The sequence below is a fragment of the Lepisma saccharinum genome, chromosome 6 (genome assembly GCF_977018435.1).
Source record: "Lepisma saccharinum chromosome 6, izLepSacc3.1, whole genome shotgun sequence".
Classification (NCBI taxonomy): domain Eukaryota; kingdom Metazoa; phylum Arthropoda; class Insecta; order Zygentoma; family Lepismatidae; genus Lepisma; species Lepisma saccharinum.
Genome location: NC_139234.1, coordinates 72,084,859 through 72,108,018, shown reverse-complemented (window position 1 = coordinate 72,108,018; position 23,160 = coordinate 72,084,859). Strand labels below are relative to the sequence as shown.

Genomic DNA, 23,160 nt, shown 5'->3' with positions numbered 1-23,160 from the left:
AGACCAGCAACTTCTCAAAAAGCTAAAGACATTTGTTATACTCTGCATCATTTCTCAACAAGGTTGATAAGCAGTTAGGAAAGAAAAACGTTTGTCTAAAGACATAAAAATCGGCACATTCGATACCACTTAAAACAACATTACATACACGACTGATTGGAGGGTCCATCCCTTGCAGCACGATGAGAATGAAAGGTGATTAGTTGAAATTTGATGACATCCAGCCCCGGACGCGAATCTTTGAGTGATCGACCACTCAACACACATGGTCACCGAAAGATACGAATGTTTCGGAGACGCGAATGTCTCCGAAGAATTACTGGCAACTATCGTTTTAATCAAAGGGATTAGGGTTCGATCCCCGTAGGAGGAACATTGCACAGTGATTCGGATTTCACTTGACACTGTAGGTCCCCTTTAGCCTGTCTGAGTCTAAGGTGAACTAAAAAAAAAGGCGAGGTAAGTCTCGGAATTTGACAGAGACTTGAGATTTATTTATACTTGCCAGTTTCGTCTCGTCTTTAATTCTAGTAATTTAGAAGTTATATCTGCGTAGTCAACATTGCTTTACTTGTCCAGAAGTACGAATGATGTGATTGGCTCATTATTTAGTAATAGAATATGTGTTTTGTATAAATAGGAGGAACTTGAGTTTTTAATTTGTTTTAAACAAGATTTTAAACATTTTTGCATCGATTTATTTTAGACTAGAAGGAGACTGAAATTTGTGCATCGGAACAACACCGAGAATGACATTATTTTTTACTGTAAAGCCTCGTCTTGTTTTTGGTGACGTGAGTATTAAATAATCCTTATAGATAAGGGATTATTTAATATTATTATCCAAAAACAAATTTAATTTAACAAACTCGAGGACATGTATTTCGACACGAAGTTACAAACACTTAAAACTCTTGTGAAACTTTAAGTGTTTGTTATCTTTGAACAGCTCGCCATATTAAGAAATGAGGCGTACAGCAAGAAATGTTATTGCTGCAGCAAATCCAATAGAACATCTGAATTTATCGAGTTACAAGACATATATTAATATTTTGACACCAAGATTTTACATAGAGGAAAAACTATGTCCGCCATCTTGCAAAATGGCATCCGGAGGAAGAATGTCGCAAAATTGCACATATTAATTTTTACGTACGTTTATGCTGGGTATTAACTATGTGGTAAAGCGTTCGACAGAAGCAGTAGCAGAATCACTAAAGGAAAAAAAAGCGTGTGAAGATTCTCTGAGGTTTTTGCTTTCGGGTAGGTGAATGTCTGGTGTGTTACGTCGGCTGTGAGAATATCCACCTACAGCGGCGTAACAGGGGAGAAGGGTACGTTGCGTTTCTTCTCTTCACGTGCGGCCTTCGTCGGGTAATTAGGATTGTGTGGTCACTCTCCCATCACAAACGTGACTGTCCGCACACAGAGGGCTCATCTGCCGAGCAGCGTCTAATTCGCGGTTCGCACATCTCCGCTTCATTCGTGTAATCGTGCATTGTTGCAGTGCACGGTGCTATTACGCGTAGTCGGGATGTGGTGACCCATCGTCCACTAGGGTCCACATCGTAATCAACCAGGCTGCTGATTCGGGTTTGTATAGGAGGGTGCAACACAATGTTTCCCAACTAGATGGAATGTGATACTCACCCGAATCCAAAATGTTTCTCTCCTAAAAGGTTTACCATCTAAATACAATATGATTCCAAAATGTTTCTCTCCTAAGTGCAAAATGTTTCTCAGCTGAATGCAACGTGTTTTCTAGTTGAGTCAGTGCTCTAAATGGAAATTCCAAGCTGAAGGGAATGTTTGGTCGAGTTTGTGTGGATCAACATGGACACAATGCAGTAAAGGAAGGGGGTGTCAAAGCATATTGAAGTAAGGGGTTGTTTTATGAAAATGTTCTTAACTGGAGGGATAGTATGCCCCCGCCTCCCTCCCCCCACGTCGAGCACTTAGCTGAGTACAGAATGGTGCCCTCCTATATGCAAAAATATTTCTCAGCTGAATGCAATGTGTTTCCTAACTGAATACAAATCGGTTCTCACCTAAATGTAAAGTATTTCGCAACTGGATGCACTATGTTTTCCACCTAAATTCAAAATGTTGCCGAGTTGAATGTAAAATGCTTCAAACCTGACTAAAGAACACCTGCCGCCTCGGTGACCGAGAGCCTTAAAGTTGTCGACTTTCGATCTCGCCATCGAAATTCCGGGTTCGAGACCTCACCTTCCATGAATGTCTCCATATCAATTGCATCTAATCATTACTCATCTTCATCGTCGCGCTTAGGCATAAGGAGCAGAAAAGAGACGCTAAATAACAAAAAATACGAAAAATCCCCAAGTCCTAACTATATGGAAAATGTTTTACAAATAGACCAAAAATGGATTGGATTGATTTGTTGTTTTAAGTCCACTTTATGCACAGTAAGGCTAATCGGGACTGGGCCTACAGTTTAAAGTGGGATCCGAACCACTATGTGCCTCCACCGGGAATCGAACCGGGACCCCTTGATTACAAGGCGACGACGCTACCACTGCGCCATCGGGGAGGCCAATAAACCAAAAATTATTTCCAACTAAATGTAAAATGTTTCCTACGACAATGCAAAATATTTCCAGACTGAGTGTAAAACGTTTCCCACACAAATGCATATTCAAAATGAATTCAAAATACTTCCTCTCATAAATGCTAAATGCTACCCAGCTGAATAAAAAAAAATATTTCGCTCAATGTATAATGTTTTCAGCTGAATAACAAATGATTGCTAACTGCAAAATGTTTTTCAATTTAGCGCAAAGAGATTCTCTAGTGAATGCAAAAGTTATTCCAACTGAACGCAAAACGTTCTCTAACTGGACGTGAAATGATTTCAACCTAAATACAAAATGTTTTCCAACTGAATGAAAAGTGTTTATCAGCTAAATGCAAAATCTTTGCCAGCTGAATAAGTAAGTTCTCTAACTGAATGACAAATATTTTCCAAATAAACGCAAGGTGTGTTTGTTTTGGGGGGGGAGTTAGACGACAGAGAGAGAGAGAGAGAGAGAGAGAGAGAAATTCCAACTAAATACAAAATGTTTCCCAATTGAATATTAAATGAGTCCAAACCTTGTGCAATATGTTTCGCAGCTGATTATAAATATTTCCCAAAGAATTGGAAACCAACATACAGTTTTGATTGCTAAGAACTAACGAACTAACTCTCTCATGAACCCGAAGGTTCATGGCTGCAGCAATACAGGCCTTCCATCTGCCCCTATCTTGAGCAAGATCTATATACTCTTTTCCATCCCTACCGATTTCCTTTAGGACCATCTCAACGTTGTCCCTCCATCTTCGTCTTGGCCTTCCTACAGGTCTCTTACCATCAGGTTTCCCAACAAGAATCCTGTAAACTCCTCTTTCCTCTCCCATTCGTGCCACACGGCCTGCCCACCTAAGTCTTCTTGATTTAATTATTCTAATAATATCTGGACATGAATACAAATTATGTAGTTCTAAATTATGTAACCTTCTCCACTCACCTGTCTCCTCATCCCTTTTAGGTCCAAATATTTTCCTAAGGATCTTATTTTCAAATACTCTCAATTTATGTTCCTCTTTCAATGTAAGTGACCAAGTTTCACACCCATATAATACTACAGGCAAAATTGCTGTTTTGTATATTTTAACTTTTAGTTTCTTAGATATTAAACGAGAAGACAAAAGTTTATGAAGAGAGAAATAACATGCATTTCCTGAATTAAGCCTACTTTTAATTTCCCCTTTAATATAATTTTCATTTCTTAATATTACTCCTAAGTATTTGAATTTGGAAACTGGTTCAAACGAGTTGTTATCAATAATTAGATTTTGATTATTACCTAACACTTGGTTTCGGCCTGTAAGCATATATTTAGTTTTCTCTATGTTAACTTCCAAACCTATCTCTTTAGCAGTTTTGAAAAATATTTTAGCATTATTCTTAATTGTATTTATATCATCCCCTAATAAGTCTACATCATCTGCATATGCTAACAACTGAGTCACACCATTTAATTTTAGTCCTTCGTTAGTTTCTTTTACCTTCCTAACAGCATGTTCTAAGGCAAAATTAAAGAGCAATGGAGATAATGCATGTCGTTGTTTTAACCCATCATGAATTGTAAATTTGTCAGACACATTAATACCCACACGAATTTTACTTTCTGTTTCACTGGTGCATACTTTTATCATACTAACAAGCTTCTTAGGTATTCCAAACTCGACTAATATATTATATAATTTATCTCTTTTGACCGAATCATATGCTTTTTTGAAATCAATGAATAGCTGATGGACATTTTGATTATATTCCCACTTTTTTTCAAGTGTCTGTCTGATGTGAAAAATTTGATCTGTAGTTGATCTGTTACGTTTAAATCCACATTGATAATCACCTATAATTTCATTAGCATATGGGGCTGGTCTTGTTAAATGAATGTTAGATAATATTTTATTGCTAAGGCAACAGATAAAGAAATAGGAGGTATTCATTATTTGTCAACAATTAGTAATTGTTACAGGGATAATGCACAAGAAAAGTTCGCAGAGGTATAAAGACGGCTTCCACATTGTTGCAAAGGACGACAGCGCTCTTGTGAAAATGCTAATTTTCATAGCTTGCGCAAAGTGCACGCAATTGCAACGTGGGAAAGAGGCGGGAATATTTTGCAATTTACTCTCCACCAGCGGCAATAACGATTTTCCCTCTTTTTCCAGAGAAATGCAGGCAAGAAATATGGGTTGCATCCATTGATGTTCTCGTAATTATCATGCGGAGACTAAAGTGCACCGTTTATTCAATAAATGCGGTTTTGGCATTTACCAAGAGGCAGCGTTTAATAAGTGTGTTTGTAGGATTTGTATGGTCACGTTCTTTTTTTCTATTTTGGTTATTGTACTTCTCTGGGTTAATCGTGACGATGACAATGAATGATGAAACACTCATCCATGTTTCAAAGTTTATTACCAAATCACAGCTCGGATAATGCCTTAAAATTACTGTGAGTTTCGTTTGTTAAGCTCATGAAAGTTAGTCTAGAAAAAAAATTGAAAATATTTGCAAAATATTGCAAAGTTTCTGTGTTCATTTACAAGGTTTTCATATGGTGAAGTTAAAGTTATAATGCATTTCCTTCTTCTAAACATCCCATTTCGATTTATCTTACAACTGTTTGCTAATACAAAGAAAGAGAGCTTTTTAATTTTTGTTTTAAGTCCACTTTATGCATAGGGACTGAATCTACAGTGGGAACAGAACAACTGTGCAATGTTCCACCGAGTGTCTAACCTCTTGATTACGAAGTGACGACGTTATCACTACGCTACTGCAAAGAACGAGAGAAAGGGCATAAAACAAACTTAGATAATAAACGCACACACCCGTATATACATACAGAAGAAATGCAAACACATAAGCATTTACTCTGAAGACATAATCCAAACAGCTTACATTAACTACAATTCACTTTAATATTATTGAGAGGATAAACATAGTAATTGTCACTGTGCCTTATTTTCTGAAGTCTTTCTCTGTTCAAATTTCAAGTTCTAATTAATTAATAAGTTTTTTCACGCTTTTTTTTAACGTTACAACTGAAGAAAAGACCGGTTTGAAACACTTGAACCAATTTGTTTAAATGTAACATTAGACTAGTCATCCAGAGTATCTTGCTGGGACAATTTTTTTCTGAGAAGCTCCAAAAGCTAACGGCAATTATTGTGATCATAAAATTGTTGGCTTGCCCTCTACATTCCACTGTCTCCCCTAAAACACGCACTACATTGCAATGTTTTATTATGAAAATTTTCCCACGTGTAATTCTCTGAATGTACTGTGAATTTTGTTTCATAATGTCCGAAAATGTAGTGTAAACCGGGATTTGAAAATGCCAGCTGAATTTGGTGTACTTATAAGATAACGAGAACAGGTATTTTCTCCGCCATCTTGAAACGTTTTGACCTTTTTCGCTCAAACAGAATAGGATATTAATTTTCCAAAGGCGTCTAGCTGTCCTAAGATGATCAGTTCAGTAAATCTAAATTTACAGCAGGTACGGTGACCGCAAATTGGTGACCTGCCCTCCTAGAATCCCGCCGGCATCCTTCTTAAATCTAAATCACACAATATTGTAATTGTACATCAAAGATTTTATTTCCGAATTGTAACACAAATGGTATCCTAACACCCCTATGACTTTCGTTTCACAATCTCAGATTAAAAGAAGAGAATATAGAAAAGAAATTGCATTCTGCACAGAGTTGTGTTGCTCAATACATTTTTGCCGCATATTAGTGCACTAAACCTCCAGATTGAAGCATTAATACATGATCCAGAGCTCAGATGGCCATGATACACAATAATGTATTTTCCTCTGGTAAATACGCTGCTATTTCAGTAAGTGGCACAGTAAAGGAATATTGATTTAGATGATTTTTTAAAATTTATTAATGTCTTGAAGGAAACTAGTGTTGCCCACGAGACGAGACTTTGGCCTGTCTCGTCTCGTGGAAATGCTGTGAAATGCTGTCTCGTCTCGAAAATATTCGTTTGTTACGGGACATATGATCAATCTCGTCTCGTCTCGAATTTTTAAAAGCCTGTCCCGTCTCGTCCCGTGGGCAACACTAAAGGAAACTAGACTCTTGAATAGGAACAGAGTCCTCTCGCCTTGTGTCTGTCTCGTTCTCGGTCTTGTCTCAAGTCTCCAAATAAAACCTTAGTGACAATGAAGTTCGACCAGTCATAAATATAAGAGTGCGTTGTGAAAGAAGGAGAACACATGCATATGCTGAACATATTTTATTCAGCAGGCTACATGGAACAAAGGAAAACATAAATTTCCGCTGCAACGCAGCAATGTATGGTGTCCACACAAAATAAAACATTTTCGTCCATCTACACGTGACATTAAAGTTCGACCACTGTTAGAGGGGATCCTGTTTACCATGGTGTGACGCCGCCCCGTCGGCGAATAACTGTGGCAATGCGTCGGGGCATGCTGCGGACGAGTCGTTCAAGGTATTCCACATCGATGCGGTGCCATTCCTCCTGCAGGCAGGCGATAAGAGCAGCCACCGTCGTGGGTCCCCTCTGTTGCACACGTCGCTTAAGAACACGCCACACATTCTCAATGGGCGAGAGGTCGGGACTCGATGGTGGCCATGGCAGAGTTCGCACGTGATGGCGAGTCAACCATTCTCTTGTCAGCCGCGCTGTATGAGGCCTGGCATTGTCGTGTTGAAAGATGAGACGCCGCCTGTGGAACAGGTGCCTTCGCACTGTGGGAAGATGCCGCTCCAGTATGCGTGTATAGGCGTGTGCATTCACAATGCCCTCACAGACGTGTAGTGGGCCAACCCCAGATGCCGTCATGCATCCCCATACCATCCCTGACGCAGGTTTCTGTACCCGACGTGCATAACATTTTGCTTCATTCTGCTCCTCCTTCCGACAAATGACTGTTTTCCGTATTTTGCCGTACACAACATTGAAAATGGATTCGTCCGTCCACAAAACCCTGTTCCACTGCCGAAATGTCCATCCCCGGTACATTCGTGCCCACCGTAGTCGATTGCCTTTGTTCAACATGGAAAGGAACGGTTTACGTTTCGCCTTATACACTCGGTAACCGCATCGCTGTAGGTAACGGCGAATGGTTCTGGTTGACACTTCAATGTGAAAGCGTTCTCGAGTCCACAGTCGTAATTCGGCCACAGAAACATGATTGTTGGTCTGGATATAGCGCCTAAATATACGTAGGTCACGCACGCTCAGCAGGCGTTTTCGACCGGGGGCCTTACCTGGCTCTGTAGTACCCGTATTTTGGTGGTGTTTGATAATGCAGTGGACGGTTGACTTGGGTAAGTTCAGTTGGCGCCCTATTTCCCGTTCACTGAGTCCATCCAGTTGCAACTCCACCACTCTTCTCCTCACGGTGTTGTCAATAGGTTTGACCCTGGCCATGGTGATGATGCACTGCGGTTCCTCGGTGCACAGCACGCGCTTACATACGGCGGACTCCCTTATCGTGTCCGTGACGTCGTGCTTCCGTCGAATGCGCCACTATCTGGAATTTCCCGTATGGGTCTGGTGCCTGGTCGAAGTTCAATGTCACGCGTATAGTTCCCCGTTTTCGTTCTTTACGTGACCTTGGGTGCAACATGCTGGGATCACGATTCTTGCCTGCTCACACGCCTCCTCTTACACACATGCGTCACTTCTGTGGGTCACCCATTCCACCGCCTATGCCTCTGTGCATTTAATCACGTATTCCTTTCTGGTCGAACTTCATTGTCACCAAGGTTGTACATTGTACTGTGAACAATACAATCTGCAACTGCACAAGCTTTCAAGGCGTATAAAGGTCATTAAGGAAAACAAATTTTCTATTTATATATTTTTTTTCTGTTTGACGCCTCGTTTCAAGCTACGAACCCTTAAAAACACCAGAATCAATGCAAAGACGTTGCACGGATTCATAGTTGCTACTCATGGATTGATTGATTCATTTATTTTACTTCTCGTTTGTGCCATTTTTGGCTAATAGCGAAAATGAGGATGAGTGATGATATGACGAAATTGATGAAGGGACACACAAATAACACCCATGTCCAGGCCGGGATTCGAACCCGGAACCTCTGACGTCGTGATGCGGTGCGCTAGCTTCTCCGCCACGGAGGCCGGCTACTGATGGATTAACTTTGCAATTGAGATAAACAACATCTATGAACTATCTATAATTAATCGAGGAAATACCCGCTTGGTATGTCTGCATAAGTTGCATAGTAAAGTACTGTTTTTTCTCAGATGTTGTTATTATAGTTTAACAAAATCTCGAACGAGACAGAGTCTAGGACAGAGGTTTTCAAAGTGTGCGTCGTGACTTTGGGTGGCGGAGATGTTGTTTTGAGGTTCCGAGCTGTATATGTGTGATGGGTGCAGGGCCATCGCACAGAAAAAGTGGCATGTGAAGGGCGGAGGGAACTCATAAAGTTTGGGAACCACTTCTCGAAGACCCAAAGCTTCGTCCTGTCTCGAAGGATCTGACTGGTCTTGTTCTCACAATTTTTAAAAGGCCGTGTCGATCTCGTTTCAAGCTTGAACTTTTCTTTTAAGTTCACTTTATGGCCACACAGATAGGCTAATCGGAACTGAACCTACAGGTTAAAGTGGGTTCCGAACCACTATGTGCCTCCGTCGGTTATCCAAACCTTGAGACCCGAGGCGACGACGTTACCACTACACCATCTTGTAGCATTGTTTCTTGGTTTTCTTTACCAAATTTTAACAGTGAATGAAATCAATGTGAGGTATATATTTTCTGAGTTAATTTGAAGAGTATTGGTTGCAAGATAACATGGTTGCTTTGGGCTCAGAGACCACAGTCTTGTGGATGCTTTGGTTCATCACCAATGATAATATATGCATCCCTCAAGTCATTTTTTAGCTACTTTGCATACGCTTGTTCAAGGCTGCGTTATATTTCCTTATTAGCTGACAGTGGTTGACACGTAAGCATGTAAATACGACATGCAAAGCCTCTACCATGAGCATTAAAAAAAAAAAAAGAATTGGTGAATTTCTTCTTCCTCGTCTGACAATATTCCTTTAAACGCCTGCGTGTATCTTATGGGGCGAGTTGTACAATTCTTGGAATGATGTAATTTCCTCGATATGTGGCCAATGGATAACAATGAGGAGAAAATTTTGAATATGTCTCTCCAGGTATAATTCAGAATTCGGAAAGATTCATACCGTCGGGAAGACTTGTGTCAGGGTCGTAATAGTCAGATATCTATTAGGAACTGTGTCATTCTGCGCTAAAATAATTTTCTTGTGTTTCTGAGAAACACCATGCAGTTATATTGCAACATGCCCGATAAATGAAGATTTTTCTTCTAATGTTCGTTGTAGTACGTGTCCTGATCATGTGTTATTTCTCACTATACAAGTTGAGATGCTTATAAAAGGACTAATGAGTGGAATAAGCATTGTCAAATTCAAGGAAATGTGTAAATGCATTTTCTCCGTTACTTTGAGGACAAAATCATAGGTTTCACTTATTTTGCACGAGAGCTGCTGGATTATTTCAAGCTATGCTCTATTATGTGAGTGAGTTTAACGTTTAAGTAAATGAAGGGCTCTGAGGTGGTTGTAAAAAAAATCAAATTATTTTTCCAGTGCTACGATGTGTGTCGTATGCTTACAGCATAAACTGCGCCCTTCTCAGAAAGAAATCTCGATCCGTCTATACATCCACCAGAGCATAAGAGTAAATGGTGATCTTCCTACCGTTTGACGTCTGAAGGGACGATACATAGCCTTCACATCGCATTTGAAATGAAGCAATTACCTCACAGAGGTTAAAAATTAACGCTATGTCGCAAACTAACATACGAGAGTCTAAAAATTAAACTATCGAAAACTAAACCAAATTCCAGACGCGTAAATCCTGAAAAACTCACGGAAATGAAAATATAACTAAAAATAATGGAAAGTCTAGGAATTTTGTAAATATAATCAAAGACCTGGAAAAAATCAGGAAAAATTAGTTCTTTTTGTACTTTCCAGGATTCTAAAATTAAACAAATTTCTGTTCTTTCTTGAACTGGTCTCAATGGGAGATATTCTACATAAAATATATTACAGTTTATCTTTAATTATTTTGAACGGTGGTGCCTCCTCGATGGCGTAGTGGTAGCGTCGTCGACTTGTAATCAAGGGGTCACGGGTTCGATGCCCGGTGGAGGCACATACTGGTTCGGATCCCACTTCAAACTGTAGATGCAGTCCCAATTAGCCTTACTGTGCATAAAGTGAACTTAAAACACCAATCAATCAATCAATCAATTTTCAAAGCTGATCAAAAAATTGGATTGATTGTATAGCATGTGCAATTGAACACTTAAGACTTTATTGTAAGTGTGTTAAAGGATTGAAGAATAGTTTGGAAATTTCTACCAAGCGGCCCCAGCAAGAAAGATCATGAACCCCAACGAGATAAGGTCGTTAATCCGCCACTGCCCAGCAGAGTAATTGCGCATTTCAGGCAAGATTGATGCGACTTTAGCGATGACGCAGTATGAGAAGCCAATCATAATTACATAACGCTCTTTTGTCTTACGCAAATCAACAGAATTCTCAAGAGTGTTTGCCGTCAATAAAGGCCTTTGCGTGCTTCGAAAACATGCGCTCACCAAAAAGCACTTGATCAAAAGCCTTGGGGATATCAAACAAAAGTTCTTACTCGTTTGCTTCGAAAGTAAAGTTGGTATACGCGGCATTTCTTTGTTAAGTCTCTAACACGTTTGGTTATGTCTACTGGGTTGTCTCCTTTTGTCAACACGCACCGTAAATGCAAATTTCCCTATTTTATCTTGGTATTTACCGTGCATTGTGGTAGAAATCTTCAGTCAAGGAAGAAAAATTCAAGCTTGTCTCTACGTCTGTCTGGCTGCTCTATTTGGAGTTCAGTAATCACAGAGTGATAAATACTATCTCTTTTTAGGACTCCCACTAAAATTTATTGAAATAACTGTTTAACTAAAGGTCATGAACAGGGAACGGATTTATATGTAAATGGGACATTCCACGAAAAGTGGTCCTACTCCATGTAAATAACAAAATGAATTAATATGGAAATTATTATTGTTTTTAATTTCATTAAGATTTAGATGTTTGTAAATGCACATAATTGGCACATTTCACGAATAAAAAGTTACTAACATCAGCAGCCTATATATTTCACAGACAAATGAAGTCAAAATTTGCTACATTTTTAAAGCGTCACACACGTAACGCACTTTCGTTAATGCTTTTCATGCATTCAGCGTATGCCATCATACTCAAGTTTTTTCATTTGTTAGTAGACACCATAAAGTGCAGCATAATTCCATGAAATCAGATCATGGCTATTTTAATCCAATCTCATGTTTAGAATGTAAACGCTGGAATGCCCCAAATGCATATTTATGTATGAAGCTGAAATCAGCTATATTTTGTATCTTTTTGCATCATGGCATGTAGACTCGAGAAATTCAGTTTTTATTTTCCATATTTGTACATATATTAGGTTTTGGTTTGTGTTTTACATATTTTAGTTATTTTTACATATTATTTCCATATTTCAGAACATTCCTCAACATATACTCCATATTCGCGCAATAACTACATGTCCCCGTGTAACCGAAAGAATTTGGGTGAATTTCTTGCGAAGTAAATGACAAATTTGAAATACGCTCCCATTACTTCTTGCGACATTGAACGCAGTTTTAGTCAATATAAATCCAAGGTTAAGAGACAAAAGAAGGAAATTCACGTTCGAACACTTACAATAACATTTTGTTATTTATTGTTTTGGAAACAGAGAATGAAAACACATTTTGTGTTGTTTTGCAATTAATGTCAATGTAAGAGTACTGTATTTTATATAGCTCGTGTACTGTCATATATTATTAAAAACGTAACTTTTTACAATTTTAAGTCCATATATAACACCATATTTTGGTAAAAATAACTAAATATGTGTTCACATATTTAGCACATGTTTTCTACGTGTAAATCCGTTTCCTGGTGATGAAATACTAGGTATATAAACTTTTAATTGCAAATTATACAATAGATGTTGACCTGAAACACTGCATTAATATTTTCGAAATCGGTAATGTAAGAATTTGGTTTTATTATATTTTCTCGCTATGCCATTAAGAGAGTTGTTGTCGGGTAGTATAACACTCCTGTAAAATAGTAGTTTGTGAAAGCCAAAAATGTCCTATTTTTTAAAAGTTGTCGTCTGGTAACACTACTCTTCAAAGAAAATGAAATGGAAAGCATATAATATACCGTTTCTTAACTATGTAACAATCACAATTGAAAAATGAATCGTGTCCATTAATGGTCCAGTCATCAAAGGTTTCTCTGCCAAAAAGGATGCAGCCTTGTGGAAGACCACCATTCTACAACTGACCAACCTCACCGAACCGACACAACAGCAGGCTGTTGTTCACTTAAATGTTCATGGCATAATCAGAGGTGCCAACTTAAAATAAATTTTGTGGGGCAAGGTTGGCATAAACAATATGTTATGTATGTAAATAAATATAATATCGGTCCCCCTATGTGAATTTGGGTGGGAACAGAATTAGGCACCTATGGGCATAGTACTGATATTTTACATGTATTAAAGTGTTCACAAGAAACTTGTAGGTAGAATAGATGGACATTGCGTTTGACTTGGCAATAGAAATTTGATCAAGTTTTCGGCGTTACTAGTTCGATAGCTCTTTTTGTGTATGACTTTTTTTTTTTTTAGAATATAAATATACTGTTTCTGAATTACGTATAAATGTTATCATAAGATTTAATGACCTAATTTAGAACCAATGTTTAAATGTATTTAGAAACGCAAGGCAATTGGTTAGTTTTCTGATTGCATAAGCATGCGCACGGGGGGGGGGCAAGGGGGAGCAAATGCCCCCCCCAATCATGAACGTCCGCAGATTTTTTTCTACGGTGAAACAAGCAAGGTATTTTTCCACGGGGTAAACGAGACATATTACCCAGTTAATAATGTTGCCCCCTCAAAAAAAACATTTGATTTTGAAATTATTGCGTTCCTGCATCTCCATTATAATAATTAATGTAAATTACTCTGACTGAAATAATACGTTTGAAATATATACTTTTAGGTTGACTTTCGCTTTTGAAGGCGGAGGTGTGGCCATTCTTGCACCCTCCTTCTAGACGTCCGTGTCCCTATATTATTACATTTTCACGTAGAAATTTAGTGTAGAGGAATCTTATCGCCCTTATAAAACTATATTATACTCTCAACGAAAATGAAGTAGTTTCAAGCCAATGAAAGTTCAAAGCAACTACGGGCGAAAGGGGTGAATTATTTCCTATGTAATTAAACTATTCCGCTTTATTCTCTGGTAAATTTCTTGTTAATTAACATTCTCACATGCTAGTTTGCTGCCTCTATGTTGCTGCATTTAATTTATGTATCTTGTATATGTCGGGTGAGACAGTCAAACGGGAAGATTTAAAAAATTCACAGAAAATAGAGAAAGCAAATGTTAGTTAATTTTTGAACATCAATGTACTGTACATGAGTTGAAATTGCTAGTGTACCTGAAAAATGTTATATATTTTTTAATATGGTGTCAATAAGATGGCGACCTTGGTTTTGCACACATTGCCAGAGTCTCAGAGTAAATCCGCCAATGACGTTATGCTGACATATTGGTAACCTTTTTCCTGCCTGTCCTCGATGACTATGACCCAGACTCGCGTACTTTCGACGTGGCCTTTGGCCACGTCTTGTACGCTCACATGCGTGACCTTCAGCCACGTTGTGGGCGGAATCATATTATAGATGGGGTAAAATATCTGCATGTTGTATTGGATGAAGCGGGGACAAGTGAATAAGTGCTGCAAAAAAATGTCCGTGGCAACGGTTGCTAAGGACGTGAGAAAAGGGCATTTTCACCCTTAAGGAAGGGCCGATTGAGCGATTTTTGAATTTTCTCGGTCATTTGAGACGATTTCATGGGGGGTCGTAATCGGGCGTTTTTCGCCTCCGGGGCTTCCTTCATGGAGAACATTTATGTCAGTGAGTCAGTGAGTGGTGGGATTGGGGCTTTATATATATTGGATGAAGAAGCACTCTTCCAGCAAGATGATGCAACTAGCCATACTGCCAGAGTGTATATGGATGTGCTTAGACTCGCATTTCATGGTCGTCTCATCAGCACGTTCGGTGATATTCCGTGGCCTGCCCGTTCACCCGATTTATCGGCTCCCGACTTTTTTCTTTGGGGTTACCTCAAATCCAAAGTATTTGAGGACAACCCTCCAAGAATCAGGGATAATTTGAAGGAGCGAATTCGGCAAGATATCCACGACATTCCGTTGGAGATGCTACGAAGCGTCATGGGCGGATTTACTCTGAGACTCCTCCGACAATGTGTGCAACACCTAGGACGCCATCTTACTGATACCATATTAAAAAAATGAAGATTTTTCAGGTACACTAGTAATTTCAACTCATGTGCAGTACATTCATCTTCGAAAATTAACTAATATTTGCTCTCTCTATTTTTTGTGAATGTTTTTAAATCTTCCCGTTTGACTGCCTCACCCTATATATATATATATATATATATATATATATATATATATATATATATATATATATATATATATATATATAGATAGATAGATATAGATAGATAGATAGATAGATAGATAGATAGATAGATAGACAGATAGATAGATAGATAGATAGATAGATAGATAGATAGATAGATAGATAGATATAGATAGATAGATAGATAGACACACACACAGGTAGGAAACTAACAGTGAGATGAAATATGAGGTTTTTCTTTCCCAACTGAACTTTCATCAAGGCTTTTGCCGCCCATAATCAGGGGAATCAGGGGGTATGTGCAAGCCTATGACTGATTGGGAACATATGCACAAAAATGCATTTGTTTGAGTCTACAATTCGTGCATGTAATGTATGTGGGAGCGTGCCATGATGTCTTTCAATCCAATCATACATATCAATTATCTAGTGCTGTAATATAATTCTGATCTTCAGATCGGAAGAATTCATTTGAGGTCGGTTGCATCAGGTACAAAATCACCTGGCCATGACCGCTGCCTCCCAAAGCGTGAAATACCAAGTTTCCGTAACCTCAAAACATGGCGATAGGATCCGTCCGTCAATAGCAGGCCATTGCAAAACAGGGTTAGTTGCATTGTTAGGGAAAGAGCGCTTGCTCCATGTGCGATTTCCACCAGCTAAATACTCCGAATTTATAATTAACGTATTCATATAGGATTCCTACTGCAGTTGTTAGTTGTTTTGTTCATCTGTTTTTTTCTTCTTTCTCTTCCCCTTGATCTTCTTTGTCAATCACTTTTCCACCAACTGGATAGTGATGTTTCCTTAACCAAGCTTACTGACGTTACATTTCCAAATGTATTATTCCTTTTTACCTAAATCTTCGTTGTTTAATTTTCATTTAGTACGTTTTCCTTTTGTTTGCTTTTCTCTGTTTATTATTTACGTTTCTTATTATTCTCTGCTTTATGCTATGTTATTCAAATTAATTTATAATTCCCTTCGCGATTTTTGGAGAATAAATAAAAAAGAAACCAAGATAGACACAGTAAAAATAAGCATAGCATTAAATGGGGAAAGTCACCAACTTTTTGTAGAACATTAGAGGTGGTCGATATGCCCTTCCCTGTCGACGCTGCAGACGTCAATCCTGTAATGCAGTTCCTTGAATATGTCTTCTAACGTCTGATGGTTAACGGCTGCCATAGCCCTTCGTTGAACGTCTGGTGCATCACGTGGTATACGATGTCTCTATACGATGTAACACTATAGGAAGAAATCACATTGGATGAGGTCGGGTGAGCTTGGTGGCCAGAAAAGAAGATCAAAGTATCAGTCATTTTGAGAAGAGCGGCCAATACAGCAGTCCCTTGCGAGGGTCCCAGCCAGCCTGGTCATTCAGCATCGCACAAGACAACCAGTCCGCGATAATTTCCTGTAACACTCACGAACTGAACTTTCAGTCCTGCAAAAATATGGAGTGCCCTACCTAAGACCATGTCGAGCATATCTAAAATAGAATCTTTCCGAAATGAAGTAAAGAATTTTTTTTTTTTTTTTTTTAGAGATTGTGTTCAAATACTATGATGTAACTTGTATGTTTATGTTATGTATTTTGTCTACATGTTTTTATTTTTACTTATTTTTCATTCATTTTATTTTATTTTTATGTAGTTGTCTTTTCACAATTTTTGTATCATTTTATTCATACATTTATTACAATTATTTTATCAATAGATTTTGTAACTAAATCATACAGTTTATTGCACACTGTATTAATACTGTAATAACGTATGTATAAGAAATGTAAATTTAAATGTAATCGATGACACGGGTTAGGTGGCAGAACAGCCTCAGGCTGAACCTCGCCCACGTAAATAAATAATTTGAATTTGAATTTGAATTAAAGTATTTTTTCTGTAGGTGCTTCTTTGTGGGACGTTACACAAAAACTTAATTGTGCCGTTCAACCGTTCACTCGCCCCTAAAGAAATATCTGTAAAATAGTACCACTGAAAGTAAACCTTGTCATTGTTTGCCCACTTATTGTGTATTCACATTATTTAAATTCCAAAACTGTCATTTTATTATCCATAGATGGAGTAGAAATGTTATGTAAACAACTGACTATGCGTATTGTAATGAACAATTTTCTATGTTAAATTTTAAATTCACTCAAATAATTAGAATATAGTTCGAAAAGTACACTAGCTCTTGCGTAAATTAAGTGAAAGCTAATTCGATTTTGCACCGCAAGTGAGAATGTCATCACATATTTTAAGTTCTTGCAAATCACTAGGATACAGAGGATTCAGAGAGTTCGTGAGATTATTTCCTAATTTTCGAGATTCTGAATGGTCGGAAAATGATTCTGTATTAAAAGTAATTTAATTTGCTTGAAAATGTCAGTCTTTAATTCCATAAATGAGAAAGCAATCACTTCAGGGACGCTGTGGCGCAAGCAGCAAACACAAGGGAGAAAAAGTGTATAGAATTTCGAAATATCTAAATCCATATGCGTATGTGTTGAAATAATATCAATAACAATAATAGGCATACATGCATACACCTTCATGAAAATTAAAACACTTTCAAATGCCTTTATTTTTTAGAGAATAATATTTTTAATAACGATAATAAGATTTATCTACACTAAATTTCTAAGTGAGAGTATTAGGATGGGCAAATGCCCCCCCCCCCCCTATGCGCACGCCTGTGACTAGACGATCAGATTATTTAGAGAAACAAATCTTACAAATACTTTTGATACATAGACCTACTGCATTTCTCTTTATCCATTTATTTTTTTTAAAAAAAAATAATGGGGTAAATACTCAGATGACAATATTATACTGTGACCTCCCCTCCCCAAGTCGGTGCCGTCAGGGAAGCCCTTCATTGTATTCTATCTTAGGTACTTTTTATTTTTTAAAAAAATTCTATTCGTGGTCTGAAATTATGGTAACTTTAACAGTATACGGCATCAGGCACATGCTAGTAACACTCATAATTTTTTCTCCCCTTTCAATTGTTCTTCGACCTTGGATGATATTGTTGCACCATGGTGGGAACAATGGACTCAGGAAGACGGTCCATTGTTCCTCCAATTAAATTTGTTTCTTCTTGCTTTCTGGGAGAAAATGATGGAAAGCAAACCTGACAATGCATTGCATAACGATAAAGGAATCGATAAGTCGATTTCCAAATCGAGAACTTGGAGGAATGACAATGTATGCCATTGTTCGGAAATGCTAGAATGAGAAATAACACGTGTCGGGAATTATGCTGATCATCAAGCATTTCTCCTCATTTTTGATAGTGTATTCTTCTTTTGAAGGTGATGTAATATGCTTTTCTCTGCCATTGACTGACTGATTGGCCTACCATCTTGAGCGGGAAGGGAAGTTATCACTTCATATACACTACCTGGTATGGTCAAATTTGCATGTAAATATTCCGTTAAAAGACAATGTATTACAAGTTTAAAGAACTTACCTTTAAAATTATTGTATTTGTATTTTTACATCGCTGTTATGCCACTCATGGTTAATCGTGACGATCGAAATGAGTGATAATTAGGTAAAATTCATGAAGGAACACCCATGCTCACGTCGGGACTCGAACCCGAGAACTTTGGTGACTCGAACGAAAGTTGGAATTTAACGCACTCGGGCACCTTAAAAGTTGAATATTTATGCTATGTATAGGAAGTCAGAGTAATGATAATTAGATCTCATTGAAACATGTAAAATACATAAATTGAGTCATTTTATTTTCGAACTAGTAAACTGTAATAGTGATCAAATTACAAACAAGTGTCTCATGAAAGGAGCGTGTTTTCTTGCTGGTAAGCATAAGGATCCAGGATGTGAAATCCACATGTGCTGAAGGAGAGCTGTGCTTACTATAAGTGCTGCAATGCCTATTTCGTTGAAAAACAGATGCCATTAATATATACAGTATATGCACTTTTTTATATCGTAGCTGAGGCTTGCCAGTATTATCATGTTGTTGTTTTATCACTGTAAAATAGCCATAAATTACATTATGATTTGCTTACATCTTACCAGACGTCCTCTTTTATCCGGACATGTCCTCCTTTTTAGGTGTCTGTCCGGTGTCCGGGCGGATTTTTTAGAAATCGGTAAATGTCCTCCTTTTTTGAAAGAGTATAGCATCGACCATAGTAAATGTGCTGCATAGAGAATGCTTTCACACTGGGTAGATCAATGCTCGCCTAGCATCTGGGAGCTGATCACGACCACTTTGCCCAACTGAGTCATTAGTAGGTTGCGGATTTATAGGCACTAAAAAACCTCTGAAATAGGCACCAAAATGATGATAATAGGCACCAAAATGATGATAATAGGCACTTAAAAGGCACGAAAATAGGCACAAAAGCAGCCTAAAATTTTAAAAAATACATTAAAATAGACAATGAATGTGAACTTATTTCAATTTTCTTCTTACAATGCACAGTTATACTGTATTAGCACTTCAGTTTATACATAAAAGTGCGCTAACGATTAACAAACTATTAATACTCTTTAGATCAAAATTCACATTTGCTGGGAATCGTCAGTTAATTAATTCTCACAAAAAGAGCTTGTGCTAACGACTGTGCGAATTTGAACAAATCATGAATAAACAATCTGCACCATTGTAACGAAAAAATATATTTTAATCAATGTTCCAATTGAGACCCTCAAATCTGGCGAATACCAGATATCAGTCAGTACAACATCAACAAAGCCTTCTTCATTGTAGGGAAAGCCAAATGCACGTAAAAGAAGCTGAAGTATTCCAAAATTGCAGAATAGCCATTTTTTGGCACGATTAAGCAAAATGGGCATTTATAGGCACTATAAAAATGCGTTTTTGGACTAGAAATACCATGAAACGAACTTTAAACATTAAAGCCTGTATTTTACTACAAAGGAATTAAAAAGGCAAATAGGCAAAATTCCACACCCTAGTCATTACTATTATTCTAAGTTCTAACTCGTTGCTTCGCCCTGTGAGACTGCTGGAACGCATATTGTCTGTGCAGTTCCTCTTCGATTGATTGATTTGGTTTATTTTACTTCGCTTTTCTGCCACTTTTGACTAATCGCGAAGATGGGTATGATATGATATGATATGATGATTTTGATGAAGGGACACTCACAATGATCACCCATTTATATTGCTTAAATTATTGGTAAAACCAAATTTGTTGCAATTTTTTGCGGTGTCCTCTTTTTTATTACTTTGTCCTCCTTTTTCGCCGTGCTCTGTCCTCTTTCTTGAATGTATGTGTCTGGTCACCCTACTTACATCTAAGCTTACATGTTTATTTTTTAAATATGTTAAGGCCAATTAGCCAAAAGAAAAGTAGCAAAAAAGCGACGTAAAACAACCTAATTCAATCAAACAACAGTTTCTTGCCCTGTATATAAGACAGAGTAAAATGTCGAGACCTTTGAGACCCTGATACAATAAAAAATAATGAAATCTTCGTAAATATTTTTAAAGGTGAAATGAGACAATAACCCCTTCCCCTCCCCTCTTCCCTATACTAGAAACAATTGTATGCAAGCAATAGGCACAAGAAGAATTATAAATTTTGGTTTCTATAAACATGAAAGTAAATTCCTAGGAACCTGTCCTTAGGGGTTCTTGGAACGTCTGAAAGTTCCGTCGAATCAATGTAAATGACCACTGAGCAGCGCCATGACACTCCCATGATGCTCCTTTCTATTCTGGAATTGAGTCGTGTTCGTCGTGACGCGTGGCTTCGATCTTTGACAACTCAATTGACATCCTGGTATAGCGCAGTGTTGCATTTCATGTGCCCTTACCATTCTTGTGAGGTGGAATCCTCGCCTGTCTGGAAGAAACAGAAAATCTTCTCTATCACGACGCTGTCATCAACATCGAATTTCAAGGTGAATTACAGTCAATGCCATTTGAAGTGCAACGTTATTCTCACTTTCACTTGTCAACTTTAAAATTAAATTTGGGGGATACTGTGGAGCACTATTTTCTAGCCTTCAAATCAGGACCTCTTTGTTCCACAGTCAGAAAAAAAATGACATTGGTTGGGACTTAAGAAAAACCTTAGAAATCCCTGTATCTTATTCCACATCCTGAAAAGCAATCTTGCATCGTATAATGCCAGCCGAAACCAAACCAATATAAACTGCATGTTAATTTTAGGGCGTTTTATATTGATTGCATACCAATGGCAGATTTTTCTTGACTTTACAATTTAAGGACGAACAGATTCGTATTTTTGAAGAATCGGGTACAAAATGCTGATGAATTTGGGTAACGAATTGTAGATTCGAGAATCAGGTAAAAAATGGAGGATCAGAGAATTGGAAAATGAGTCCAGGGTTAAATGATTGGGTAACAAATGCAATATTGGTTAATAGGATAACCAATCCAGGGTTAGCCAATGTGGTGAAGAATCCAGTATTGGGAAATCAGATAACCAATCCAGGGTTAGAGAATGGGATTAAAGAAGCCAACATTGGAAAATCGGATAACCAATCCAGAGTTAGAGAATGAGGGTAAATAATCCAATATTGGCCTCCCCGATGGCGCAGTGGTAGCGTCGTCGCCTTGTAATCAATGGGTCCCGGGTTCGATACCCGGCGGAGGCACATAGTGGTTCGGATCTCACTTTAAACTGTAGGTCCGATCCCTATTAGCGTTACTGTACACAAAGTGGACTTACGTAAAACACCAACACAATCGATCAATCCAATATTGGAAAATCGAATAACCAATCCAGGGTTAGAGAATGGGGGGAAAGAATCCAATATCGGAAAATAGGATAACCAATCCAGGGTTAAAGAATGTGGGAAAATATTCCAACATTGTGAAATAGCATAACAAATCCAGGGTTATATTGATTGATTAATTTGCTTTATTTTACTTCTCTTTAGTGCCACTTTTGGCTAAATGCGAGATGGGGATGAGTGATGATATGATGAAATTGATGAATGGAATTGGACACTCATACAAACTTCCATGCCTAGGCCGGGATTCGAACCCGGGTCCAGGGTTAGAGAAACAGGGTAAAGAATCCAATATTGGAAAACCGGATAACCAATCCAGAGTTAGAGAATGTGGTAAAGAATCATACATTGGAGAATCGGATAACCAATCCAGGGTTTGAGAATGAGGGTAAATAAAATACAATATTTGCCTCCCCGATGCCGCAGTGGTGGCGTCGCCGCCTTGTAATCAGTGGGTCCTGGTTCGATACCCGGTGGAGGCACATAGTGGTTCGGATCAAAATTTAAACTGTAGGCCCAGTCCCGATTAGCCTTAGTGTGCACGAAGTGGAGTTAAAACGCCAATCAATAATCGATCAATCATCCAATATTGGAAAATCGGTTAACCAATCCAGAGTTAGAAAATGGGGTAAAGAATCCAATATAGGAAAATAGGATAACCAATCCAGGATAAGAGAATCAGGGTGGAGAATCCAATATTGGAAAATCGGATAATGAATTCAAGCTTAGAGAATCGGGTGACGAATTCAGTGTTAATTAATAGGGTAATGAGTGCTATAATGGAATATCGGTTAACGAATTCAGAATTACAGGATCAAGAACCGAATCCAGGGTTAGAGTATCAGGTAACGAGTGTCACGTACATCTCCAGCTTATGCCACCACTTCTCTCTTTCAACTATATTCCAGTCCTGCCTAGTTTTCAGTTCCTCCAAATGCACCTCCCCAACAAATTGCCCAAAGATTATGCAATTGTAATTAAAATTTAGTTGAACTCGTGTAATATAAGTGGAAAGAGAAGAGTTAATAGAAACGGATGGTAGAAAGTGCACTGGAGAAGTAGGTTGGAGTAATTTTCGTCCTTCATTATTGTCTCATCAGACGTCACATGGGTAGGCATGGGTTATTGTTAGAACGATAGATTGCCAAAAATAACCTTGTATAGATATCTTAAATTCAAGACCTGTTAGAGCAAACCATTTTTAACATGGGCTA

The 23,160-nt window shown here is 38.1% G+C and overlaps 1 protein-coding gene across 2 annotated transcripts in view; it reads left to right on the top strand.

The window, feature by feature from the left end:
* The window catches only part of LOC145988871 (putative ATP-dependent DNA helicase HFM1), a 357,472-nt gene that overhangs the window by 180,231 nt on the left and 154,081 nt on the right, over positions 1-23,160 (top strand). The gene's annotated exons all lie outside the window — the stretch shown is intronic.